General features: G+C 37.0%; 1 protein-coding gene across 2 annotated transcripts in view; it reads right to left on the bottom strand.

Moving 5' to 3' along the window:
• ntrk3b (neurotrophic tyrosine kinase, receptor, type 3b) overlaps positions 1 to 13,682 on the bottom strand; it is a 153,839-nt gene that overhangs the window by 39,200 nt on the left and 100,957 nt on the right. The window lies entirely within an intron of this gene.

The raw sequence follows: 13,682 nt of genomic DNA, 5'->3' as shown, positions 1-13,682 counted from the left end.
TTTACCCCATATCAGGCGATGTGAGCATTATGGAGTGCTAAACACTCTCATGTAATGTCTGCTTCATTCATACTGGAAGCCGGGGGCGCCCTCGCGCAGAAAGTCCACAAGTGAGATTCATAAAGTCATAAATCTTACAACGTTCCATTAAACATGTTCTCCAACCAATACGACCATATAGGTCGTTTGTCACTTCCCTGAAATATGACTCATAAGAGTGTTTGCTAAAGTGGCACCCCTATCGACAACAGGACACTTTCATTTTAATGCATTGTTCCATTTTATCTGCGTTGGACTTCGGGTTTTGCGTAGCTCAATTGGCAGAGCATTGCAATCATGTGATCATGCGATCGTGGGTTCGATCCCAGGGAAAGCATGTGCTCATAAAGTGTATATGCACTATAAATCACTAAGGGTAGGTTTAGGGATGGGGTGGGTGTAGTCATTAATAAAAAAAAAAAAAAGAGTTTTGCTAAATGAAAATAGGAAAAATGGTGTAAAAAGTCCACACATTGCATTTAAATGAACACGTTTTGATTGGTAACAACAGTCAGACGTCATTTCATGATGACAGACGTAACACGGCACTGTCATTATTTTTACGCCAGCTAGAGGGCGCATGACTTTAAAATGTAAATATAGGTCATAATAAGGTGCTTGAAAAACGACCTATAGGGTCTTTTTTTTTTTTTTTTTGAAATCCCTTATATGGACAAAGGCAACCACAGAGATTGCTTCAGTTGAGTAAAATGCAAATAGAGATGCAGGTTAACAGGTTAAAATGATTTCTATGTAGGCAACTCACTAGGTTTTGGAACCGAGTTTGTCACATCCTGTGAATTTCAACAGGTTAACATCTGAAATAATAGTTTTTCAGTAAATCAATAAATCTCACCAACTCTTGTGTCAGTGGCCGTTGAAGAGACCTGTTTTTTCTTTTTTTCTTTTCTCACCTTGACTGTGTCAGGGTTATGGAGCATTGCCCAGACTTGCTAGGTGTAACCCCCACAAATACAACCCAAGGTGCAAGGTGTGTGAAGTCGTGCCATAACAGCAGAGCCACAGGCAAGACACAATCTCCAGACTGAAAGTGACATGCACAAGTAACATGGCTTGTTTATTTTTATTGGGGTTTTATTAAGGCTAAAACATTATAAGGCTTAAGGTTTAAGGTTTTTTGTTTTTAAAGACAACTTTCCAAATTGTATATTTGACCACACCAGTTTCTTAAAGGCACAATATGTAAGATTTTTGGATTAAAATATCCAAAAACCACTAGAACAATGTTATACATTTTGACTTGTGTACTTACATTATCCCAGATGTTTCCAAGAATGTTTAAATCCAGAGAAATAAGCCCTTTTTAACTAGGATATGGAAGGTGTCTGTGCGTCGCCTATCAATGACATCATACCCGCGTTACCCTCAATTTCCGGTTTTATTTTGTAGAAACCATGGAAACACAATATATTGTGTGCTTTATTAGACAATTGAGCAATTGTTTGGATACATTTTAGACAGAAAACTAATCATTGTTAAATAGTCTTATTGTTTGAATCTCGTTTTCTTGATTTACTGCGACTGTACCATGTTTTACCATGTCTAATATCAATCTAGCTTACTGCAGTGCAACAAGTGTTTCATAGCTGCTGCCGAGCGAACGCAGAGTAGTATTATAACAACTTTCAACACATAAATGTATCTAATATGATAAACAGCGCTGCTTTACCCCACATACGCTTGAGCAGAAGTAGAAGTAGCGGCGAATGCAGCATAATAAAAGTCCCACTGCTCTCTTCTTTGTTTTGAATAAGCGACCTCTATTAGCATATTGTCTAATATCTAATTACATATTGTGCATTTCAGTGAAATCTTGATAAGAATATCTACTAAATGTCTTAAATATACATTAACGTCAGATTGATGAAGTTTTGCAATCTTCTGCGTTTCCCTGAACTAGTGAAGTCTCTACACTTGCTTGTGGTGACTACATGTAGGTAAAGTAGGTAAAGTAAACACACCCCATAAACAGAACCACACATCTTTGTGTTTGACATTTAGGGTCCTAGTAAGAAATGCTGCTTCTTGGCTCAAAGTAAATCTGAGAGTTCAATTTTAAACATTTCACTGGTGTTTCCCATCAAATCTCACTCTGAGGGATACATACCACCGTTATTGATGATCCTTCACGAAGTAGGCTATGGAAAATGTATGACTCCTCCTTTGGGCCGATCATTTATTTTGTTTACGATTGTATAAAATGCTTTGGGAGACAAGCAGGAGCATATTTTAACTAGAATGTTAAACCATATGCATCATAGAAGCTTATTCTGTACACTTTAGTTCAGGGTCCAATTCTCACTGTTAACTAGTTGCTTATTTGCATGCATATTACTAGGATATTGGCTGTTTATTAGTAATTATAAAGCACATATTAAAGGGATAGTTCACCCAAAAATGAAAATTTGATGTTTATCTGGTTACCCCCAGCGCATCCAAGATGTAGGTGACTTTGTTTCTTCAGTAGAACACAAATGATGATTTTTAACTCCAACCGTTGCCGTCTGTCAGTCAAATAATGCTAGTGGATGGGAACTTCTACTATAAGAGTAAATAAAACTTGCATAGACAAGTCCAAATTAAACCCTGCGGCTCGTGACGACACATTGATGTCCTAAGACACGAAACGATCGGTTTGTGCGAGAAACCGAACAGTATTTATATAATTTTTTAACTCTAATACACCACTATGTCCAACTGCGTTCAGAATTCGCTTAGTAAGGTCTGATCGCGCTCTGACAACGGCAGTGATGTCTCACGCATATACTTCAATGAGACATCGAGACATCACTGCCGCTGTCAGAGCGCGATCAGACCTTACTAACTATTAATTAAATTAGGAGTTTATTAATAGTTTATATGTGTTCCCTATACTAAAGTGTTACCTTTATTTCTCCTTAATTTCAACAATTATTCTCAATGGTAACTGTCATTAGTACATAGCATGAAATTAGCATACATTAAATACAAAAACAGCAAATACCACCATGAATGCTACATTAACTTTTTTATATTAATTACTTTTTGGAGAAATGTGATTAATTGCCATAAAAAGGCTTATAAATGAATGGAATTAATTCATGTAAAACAAAAAAGAATCATGAAAAATGATGTTTGTTTGTCTTTGTATAGTACAAACCACATCAGTTCTCAAACAATATGTAAACAAGGGTAAACAAAAGATATAGTTGCAGAATGTTCTTAACTTAATGGTAAAGAACATTATGCAACTATATTGAAGAGACTAAAAACCAGAATCATAGCAGACATGACTAAATTGACAAGAAAAAACGAAAGCTTTATGTACATCAGAAAATCTAAGCAAGCACCGTACAAGCATTGGCTCAGCTTGATTCCTGGCCTACACAGTAGCACACAATCTCCTGAAGTGAACTGCAATGAAAAAATAAAGAGGCACTTTCATCAGCCAGACTCCAACCATTTAAACAGAGGGAGGTGGGATAAAAATTGATAATGTTGCATCATCCTGGGCAGTGGGTGGTGGGCCACGATTGAGCAGGTGCCATTAAATATTTACCTTTTATTACAGAGTTGCAGGGAGCACGCAGAAACATGTGATCATTCAGATACTGACAGTAAGACTGCTATCGATCAGGCTATGTTGCGGCCCCATGACTTCATGATCCAACAGTGCAAAAAGACTCTGTTCAACGAGCCATATACAAAACACACAGCGGCAAGCAGATACAGCGAAAAAAGATTTGGACTGTTCAGTGCTAGCGCTGTAGTTCATACTGTACTGTATGAACTGGCTGTACTGTAGACCAAATGTCGGCAACATACTGATTCTAAATTTTGTAAATGATCTGATAAAGCTGACTATTTAAGGTTTTATAGATATCTGTTATAATTCTGTATAATTCTAGTCATTTTACCACTGACTTAGTGACAGTGACTACACTGACACTCTTAGAAAAAATAGATTCAGAGGGGTTCTATATAGAACCCTAGGGTTCTTGACTCCATTTTAAAGAACCTTTTGCCAAAAAGGTTCTATACAAGGATAAATATCTTAACTGATTGCCTAATTCTGTCATGTTTAATGGGTTATTTCAATTTCTTCTAGTGATAAAGTGTATTTATGAGCCATTTAATTGGTAAAGTTTTATAAAAGTCAAAGAATTAAAACTACATCATAATGATCATGATGGGAACCCCTAAAAGGAAGTTATATATAAAACCTTTTCTTTTAAGAGTGTGTGTCATGATAACATAGTACAACACTGTCCTACAAAGACAAAACACAGTGACCATGTCCAACAATTGTTAACATGACCTTCTTGAATCCAAAATAGCTGTTTTTATTCATAATTTGGATGCCACTCGTTGAACTGAACATGGTCATGTGGCAACAACACATCATACTACTGTTTGAAATATTCATACAACATGCATTGTTTCACATACTATTTTTATCAAATTGAAAGCACTGTAAACCACGACTTCACGGTGGTTATTGCTTTTGTAAAATGGTTAGTCCATAAGAATATTTATTTTAATGAGGTCACAGGTGTATGTTTGTAGAGTAATTTACAACGGCTTTGATTGTGGCTAAACCAATCAGAATCAAGGACCGGAACTATCCATTTTGTAATAATAATATCAATCAATCTCAGTTTATGAGATGCATTAACTTAAGTGTGTGGTTTATTGTTGGCTATTATGGTAATCAATGTAAACTCCTATGAGAATCTGACAGACGACAGACCATAGACCTTTCACTAGCAATAAAATAGAGCCTTTTTTTATATAAGCCAATCTCAATCAGGTTCTTCAATTAGTCAAGAACACAACTACCAGTCAATAATGTAATGTAATGAGAGCCAACAACTGATTATACCAAAGGTTTGAAGCAAATACATTATATTATCCAAAATTAACATTTTGGAGTACTTTCCAATGGTGTGTAAACTGTATTTTGCTAAAAAAAAAAAAAAATGTTTAAATATAAAAAAAAAAACATACAAAATATCTGTATTTTGCTTCTCTATTTCCTTTATATATATAAATATGACAATGGAATTCTTTAACTGATTTCTTCTTGCATATTGGTGACAAATAGTGATGTGCAAATTTAACAAATAATCTCTCTGTAAAACTGAATTTATTCCAAAAAAAAACAGACCCAAAATAGGGATTTTGTTCCTCATAAATTCATTTTGGTGGATTAATGTGGAAAAAAAACAAAAAACGTTCTTATATCCCAGTGTGATAATGCATGTTTATAGATAGTTTGTATGTCTTGAATCCTAATGAATTTACAGACAAATGAATGCAGGGTGCCAAGTTTGGTTCTTCACTGCGTCTGTTAGGCCTGAAGGGAAGGAAATCTCATCAATAACCACAGACAATTATAATCTCCTGAAGCTCTCCAGACCAAAGCACCAGCGTGGGTTCAATCACAACCCTAAGAGTCTAGGAAATACATCTGCAAATACCGTGGCAAACAGAGAGCTGAGGTACACAACAGCTAATCTTAAATATGCAGTACAGATAATCACAGAGGTGAGCCACTGTCACCTAAAATCTGGGTTAGCATAATGGGCTCAATCAGACACAGTGCTGGAGGCAAGAATGTAATTATTGTCTGATTCTCCTCAAGTCTTGCCGCATACGGTTATGTAACATGTATCAAATCAGCATTTCTTTTTAGCTCTCCGGTTTTAAATGCTAGATAGAATTCCACGGGTAGTCCAAGAGATTTATTAAAGCCTAAGAAAACACGCACACAAGAGAGAGAGAAGGTGCAAAACGCTTAATTAATAATTAATTAATTAATTAATTAAAAATAAAAGCATTTTTGTTTTCATGTGTCTGTGACCTTGTTACAGTGTCTAGATAGGGGGATTCATCAAAGGCAAATATGAGAAATATTTAATTTAGATTCATATAGCTATTTGCAGTGAATTACTGGAGTTTTGACTAGTAGTTGCAGACATTACATTATTGGAGAAATGAATATATTACAGCATTTATTTTTATAATTCATGATACCAAACACTCAGAAATTCACCACAAATCAAAAGACAGAATGGAGAAATAACTAAATGAATAAAAATAAATTCCAATAAAGCACCCACCCCCTTATTCTCTGTACCATAACGAAAAAGTACTTATTTTAAGAAAATTGTACTGTAATTTATGCTGACTTAAATTTTTACAATTTTTGACCGGTAAAAATGTTAGTCAAGGTTTCTTGGATAGCCGGGTTTACTTTTTAATTGGTACATCAAACGGTTTAGTTTAAAAGCATCAAGATTTTTTGTTTTTCCCAATATGACCTTTTTAAGGATAAGTTTTATGAGAAGCAGCATTATTCAAAACAGCACTAATGACAAACTTCAATGTTATGCTTTATTCAGAGAGACAGCATCTGATGCATTTAAATCATTCCTACACTTATCAAACATTCACACTGTGTTTTCTTAATTCCTGCTCTTTCAGATGTCATATAAATACTCGATGAGGGGGCTTTGGAGCACTGAATGCTGCCTGAGGCTTATCACTGAGAGAAAGCAAACAGCTCTTGTTAGAATTTCAATAAATTCTGTCCATAACCCTTTCAGTTTCTTTCTTACATGAGGCAGAATATCCTCCAGCAATCAGTGTGCTGCTTAACGATAGGAACGTTTTTGAAGTCATTTTGTTATGCACGAATCAAGAGAAATATCTGTATCTCTTGCTTAGGACGTGTCCATCTGTGATTGCTGTATTAGTTCTCAGAAAGACGCCCTGCTAATGCCTGTGATTGACATAAGTGGGCAGCTTTTTGTGCCACTTAAAGTTGCTGCCGTTCTGGAAACACTAACCAGCACTGGTCTGATTCATCAAGTTCTTGAGGATGCAACATGATTCATGCTTTTTCTTTAAGTGATTTCCAGAAACCTCATGTCCCAGAGGGGGTAATTACTGTAGATTGTCACTCAAGTGAAGACCAAACAGGATCCAGTAATACATAATATAACAGTAACGAATCGCTCAAAATTCCTCTTTATTTTTACGTATCTGCCATAATGTTGTTGCCATAATGAGTCGCTATATGGGTTTGCATGTTGCTTCGGTCTTGACTGACAGATGGGCATTCTGACACCGCTTGCTTGCTAACCACGATTCACTCTTTTGTTGTTGTTATAATTATTCTGGCCACTGTAAAAATAAGGCTAAAAACAGTAGTTGCATATTCATAATTGTGACCACACAGTCCTTTTACAAAAAACGATCGAGAACCATAGACCATATAGGCTACTATATGGCTCTCTCAGTGATTACTGTCGAATAAATTATCCACATATTACATCCACATATTACCTATTACTTAAGAATAAGGCTGTCTTTCAGTTTCGTTTTTGATTATGGTTTCAAACGATTTTGAAAACACGACGCCGCATCCCTTTCCTTTAACCCTTAAATGCATACCTCGGGTCTTTAGTGACCCGGGACGTCATTCACTACCCTCCTCCTCATTCATTTTTTAAAGTTAGACATCAACCTTCTTGGTATTCCTCAATCAATTTGTTATAAAAAATATGACAAGAAAAAAAATCATAAAATTATAAAAGAATGCCTATTTTTGTATTCATTTTCTGTAAAAATTGTATAGGGTCGCAAATGACCCGAGATGTGTATGAGTGTAAGTATTTTTTATTTTTTTTGCACAACAATAATTGAATCTTAGATGACGGAATAAGTGCAATTTACCTTTATTCCACAAGGTGGCAATGTCTGAAACGCAATGCTGAAGTGACGATTCATTCAGACAAAAAACGAAATAAGAAAACATGAAATGGCTCAGCAATTTACTGCAGAGCAAGTACTGAACGCAATCAAATATGATTGTAACTGTCACTGGATGGATCTGGTGAAGCTGTTAGCGATCGAAATATTGATTTTGAAGATGTTGAAAATTATATAGTTTTGAGAATACGTTTGAGATCGCGAATGGGCTCATATTCGTGACCTCAAACATAAAACTAGCCTATTATTTGCTGAATTTACTGGGAAATGAGCTCTGACGAGGACAGTGGTGATGGCATTAAACATCTGCTCAAACGGAGCCCTTTCAAGCTCCAAAAGGTAACAAAATATGCTTTATTTTATTCTTCTGTAATTGTTACTCTAATATCAGAAGAGTTTTATATTATCGCGACTGGTAGAGATCCTTCCGTGTTAGATATAGATCCGGGTCGATAAAGACCCGAATATGTAAGAATGATTGGCGAAACAGTCATGCATTTAAGGGTTAAAGCGGAGCGCTGTCACACTTTCTACGTAACACCCAAATCAGTCAAATCCTGTAACGTGTAAAAGCGCATTAAGCTGCGAAAGAGACACTGTTCAACAGGCGGCTGTTCTCTGAGACGGAGAGAAACAAAGACAAGTGAAGGCTACTTTGGGCTTTGGGTGTGTGCTTAAACGGACAGATACACTCAAAATGTCCGTCTCGGTCAGTTTTCATTTAGACACAGTCAGTTATGTCTATGCTTGTCAGCATATTAGATCTGTGCAATGTGTGCATTTTTAGTTTAAAGTGACAGCAGCCTAATAAACCCGCTGCTGTCTCTGTCATTTAATGTTAATCAAACAACAAAAGAAACTGACATCATTCACTGTTCTTCACACATATTCACACATATTAGCCACCAATTGACCCTTCGCCGGGAGTTTGATTGACAAGCGATCTAACCAATCATAACGCCGAATCCGCCATTTTGTCCGACAAAGCAGTCAGGAGTTACCTTGGTGGACTTGAACTTGAAAAATGGTGTGTACTGACGTCTTTCCGTGTTTGAAACAACATTCTTTCTCATGTTCATTCATGTGTGATGCTATAAATTAACTAGTAGAAAGAGATGATCTGTTCACAAGCTGCTTGAGCTTTACAGAGCCACAAAACTGTTTTTATTGTTCGAATTTCTTAAAAAAATTACACTTTGTTTAATATCATAAGTAACCTGCTCTGTCTTGTCTGTCGACGTGTTGTTAGTGTCCTCTTTGCTCCGCGATGTATTTTTCACTCTGTGTGGCGTGACAGCGCCACGGCTTGTCGGACAAAGCAACAGTAACTAAGGGGGGCGGGTCTTTGCGAAGGGTCATTTCAGCAAAATAGTTATGAATTGCCAATCATGAAATGGCACAACAAGCTTAAATTTCATTGGACAATGTGAAATGGATGGTAAGTTCCCGGTCTTATTCAAAAATCGGTTGAAAATTACATAGCCAGCAGTGTCGGTCCTCCATAAGTGAACCACCAGGGGGCCCCCTTGCTCTCAAGAATGATTTAATGACTATGGCTGTCTTTCTGTTTCATTTTTGATTTTGGTTTCCTACCCATCACTGAGTTTTAAACGGATCATATGAAAATGTACAAATGAGATTGTACCAAATTAGCCACCAATTCAGCAAAACACAAAATACGTTATGAAATGCCGTGAGAGTGTGTTGGGTTTTAAGGCCAGAACACACCAAGCCGACGCCGACGAACTAGTGGAGACGAAAGCAGACTGCGGGGTTGGCTCACGTCGGCAGCGTCTGTGTCCAAAGTTGCCCTGCCACACCAAACCGACGCTTAACAGCCGACGGCCAAGTAGCACGTCAGTTCTGCGCCTGCGTGAGATGAAATGCCTTTCTGAAACAGCAGGCGGCAGTATCTGAACAGCCAATCAGAATGATCAGATGGCCCGACGGACCGACGAGCTCCAACGGCGATTCAACATTTCGAATCGGCCGAAAAAAGGCAGACGAAGACCAACTTCAGCCGACGGTGCGGAACACACTGAGAAAACTTAGTCGGCCGACGAAGAAAAACTGCCCGACGGCCGACCGTCGGCTTGGTGTGTTCCTGCCTTTAATGAACGCGCTGACAAAGTTTTACTAGGGCCCCTAGAAGTCTAGGACTGGCTCTATAGCCAGCATTGCTTTCCAGTTTTGTTGTTGTTTGTTTGTTTTTTTGGTTTTTAACAAAGATGAAACTAAAAGAAAAAAGACGAGTATTGTTTTTTACAGTCCGAATAGATGGAAGAATTTGCATTACTGAAGCGATCTGGTTAGTCTTATTTCACAATTGAATTGCATCCCTTAAAAATCAGACATGAATCGACCACAAAGCTGTGTAGTGTTCAACTCTTATTTATGTAATGCATATTGATTTACCATTTTATGAAACTATCACAGTTGGTTAAATTAAGTCCATATGCCCCCTTTTTTACATTTGAGCCCCTGCGTCTGAGGAACTCTCTGCACGTTCCTGGTCCTTTTCAACTGTTCCCTCTTGTTAGTATTCACGTTGTCAAAGGCTAAGGGCAAAAGGAAAAAAAAAATCTGACACTACGAATATTCCCTTTGTTTGATCAACATGAGAGGAAGATGAGAGTTTTACGTTCTCAGACACACTGTGTGTGCTGACATTTTTTAAAAGCAAATTGTGATCTTTAAAAAAGCAACTTCCTCCCACATCTGGGATTAAAACGATTATAGACTATTTTCGTGGTGTGTGATTCTGAGAGCACAGTGATTTCTGTGCTGTTTAACAAACACTAGAGCGCTGGAAATAAGACTGATTTGCATTCGCCCACTCATCCACAGCGAACATGACGCGTTCTCCGAGGGATGACGCTGGTACTCAGAACATGGCAGACGGTGTTTTTGAGATGTACAGTGAAAGGCTACAAGTGTTCTTCTAGCAGATCAACTGGATGAATGACTGTGACTGGATACGTGACTCTTTGCATGCCTTCGACAGATCCTAAATATGCTGAAAAGAAAAACATTTGGCTTGGGAGTTGCCAAGGATCCCACAAATGCAATATTATCACAATGCGCCATAAATTGCACAAATTATCCTGACAGGCAGGACAGCAATTTAACCCTGGTGACCAAAAAATGACAGATTTATTTCCATTAAGCAGATGCTTTTATCCAAAGCAACCTACAGTACGTTTACTATCGACAATCCCCTTGGAGCAACTGGGGTTAAGTGCTTTACTCAAAGGCTCAATGGTGATACTTCATGGCTCTGATCTTCTAGGGCTCAAACCAGCCTTTCATCTACTATGAAAGCAATACATTTAAAATTGGAATTTAGAGTCTTACTGATAGAGCTCCAGTATAATTCACTTTCTTTAATTAAATAAACACAACACGTCCTCATGACGGTGACCCGTTGGTCAAATGGCCAAATTCAATGAACTCCTATTCCAAGAAGGGTCACCATGCATTTTTCAAGTTTAAACTGGGTGCACACTGTGAGATTTTTTTTTTTTTTTTTACTTTCCTTTACGTTGCTTGCTTCTCAGATTGTACAAGACTCAGCACAAAGGCAATTAATCAGCCGTTGGTGAGCATGCCACACTATGTGACCTGCAAATTTAGTCTCAGAAGAGAAAATCGTGGCAAGAATCATACAGCGTGCACCCGGCTTTAAGCTAATAGGCAAGCTTTGCTCTGTTGAGGTTGCCTAATCTGTGAAATTACTTTTACAATTGTTGCTAATTATCATGCTCAATGAGTAAAAATTGGCTGCATTTGTTCCCACTGGAGCAGAAAAGCAGCACTAAGACAGATTAAGTTAGAAAAGCTGTGACATGAGAACAGAAGTCTTTTAGAAACGAACACTCATCTAAACCTCGGCCTTTTGGGTGTTGACTAATTCTACAGTCATTAATTAATGCAGGACATGCAGAACCCCTAAGATGCCGTGCATTATTTTTCTTATTTTTGTCATCATCAAGACATAATTTTCTTTAGATCTCTACTCTAGAAAAAAAATGACTTTTCGAAGTCGGTTATTGAAGAGTTTTACAAGAAAGTACTATTTCAGTTTTTCTACTTCAAAATTCCATGTTCAATTCAATTCGTTTGTGAAATTTACAAGAAATTTTTGTTTCTACACATTTTTTTTTTTCTCTCATTGTTTGGTCTTGAGGTACAAAAGCTATTTCTAAATGCAATACATGTACACTATCATTCAAAAGTTTGCGGTCGGGAAATTATTTTTAATGTTTTTAAAAGAAGTCTCTTATGCTCACCAAGGCTGCATTTATTTAATCAAAAATACAGTAAAAACAGTAATTATATGAATTATTATTGCATTTTAAAATTACTATTTTCTATTTGAATATATTTTAAAATGTAATTTATTCTTGTGATCAAAGCTGAAATTTCATCCTTCAGAAATCATTCTAATATGTTGATTTGATGCTCATGAAATCAACGATATTAAAAATGTCTTTACTGTAACTTTTAATTAATTTAATGCATCTATGCTAATGTCGGGATTATATTTTGTTTAGTTGTCTTTTCGTCCTTATGAGTTAGCTTCTTGTGCATCAGTTCAGTTTGGCCTTGATTGTTTTATAGTTAGTCTCCTTGGTTACTGATTACGTTCAGCTGTCAATCATGTTTCCTTAGTCAAGTCGGTGAATAATGCTGCGTTCCAAACAGATCAGATTTTGAATTTTCCCACCTCTTCTAGGAAACAACGTCTAGAACCAGAGGTGTAAAGTACTTGAGTAAATGTAATTAGTTACTGTACTTAAGTATCTTTTTACTACTTTGTAGTTGTACTGAGTATCAAAGATATTGGCAACTTTTACTCTCTACTTGACTACATTTTTGAACAAGTAAATGTACTTTTTACTCCACTACATTTGTGAAGAGTAATGCAATTACACATTACATTTTTCATGGCAGCTCAATTTTTCTGCAGTAGTTTGTTTCTGATATAAAGAAGCGATATCGCCATCTAAGGGCATTGAAGGTACTGTATCTTGTGCATTTTGCCTTTACTCGCCCAAAACTTGTCAACAAGGATACTTTACGTGAATGTGAGTGCATTAGCAGGTAGTTGCTGATCGCAGAAGTTTTATTTATTAGATAAGGAAATGACTGCAGCTGGTGATGAGCCTCAAACCAGCACATACAGTAGACTTTGACTATATAATTTTACTTAACATTGTTTTATTTATCCGCTATATTGACAAGAACGTTTGACGGATATTGGTTTACTTATAGCCTTTCTGTGCACTTGAGCTCAACTGAGACTTGAGAGTTTGTAGACGTTTAAAAGGTTGTTGTGTCGACCTTGATTTATTGCAATATTGAGGTGTTTTTTATTGGAGTTGGTTACTTGTAACTTGTAGTGGAGTCATTTTCAATGTAAGGTATCAGTACTTTTACTGAAGTATGGTTTTCAGGTACTCTTTTCACCTCTGTCTAGAACACCACTCAAAGTTGGACATTCGGCGTGTGAACTCGGGGTACATCGATCAACCCCGACCTCAGCGAGACGCATCATTTGACGTCACTTCCGAGATGTTGGCGCGTACTGGATCCAGTGAATATGAACATAAAAACAAACTTTAACATTAGATATTAATTTAATGTAACCTTTTGTTCGTTTTTGCTTTTCGTCTGCTGTTTTCAAAGCAATTTTATGTTATTTTTTGCCATAATTTACACAAAACACGATATGCTCTCATGGCGACATCAGGTGGTCAACATGTAAACGTGACATATTGTGACTGGAATGCACTGAGGTCTGAAGTGGGACATTTGATTTGGGATAATCCCCCTGGAACGCAGCATAAGTACTGCCTGTTTTGTTC

Source organism: Megalobrama amblycephala, linkage group LG3, assembly GCF_018812025.1.
Source record: "Megalobrama amblycephala isolate DHTTF-2021 linkage group LG3, ASM1881202v1, whole genome shotgun sequence".
Taxonomy (NCBI): domain Eukaryota; kingdom Metazoa; phylum Chordata; class Actinopteri; order Cypriniformes; family Xenocyprididae; genus Megalobrama; species Megalobrama amblycephala.
The sequence above is the reverse complement of the archived record's forward strand: the minus strand, read 5'-3'. Positions and strand labels throughout refer to the sequence as shown.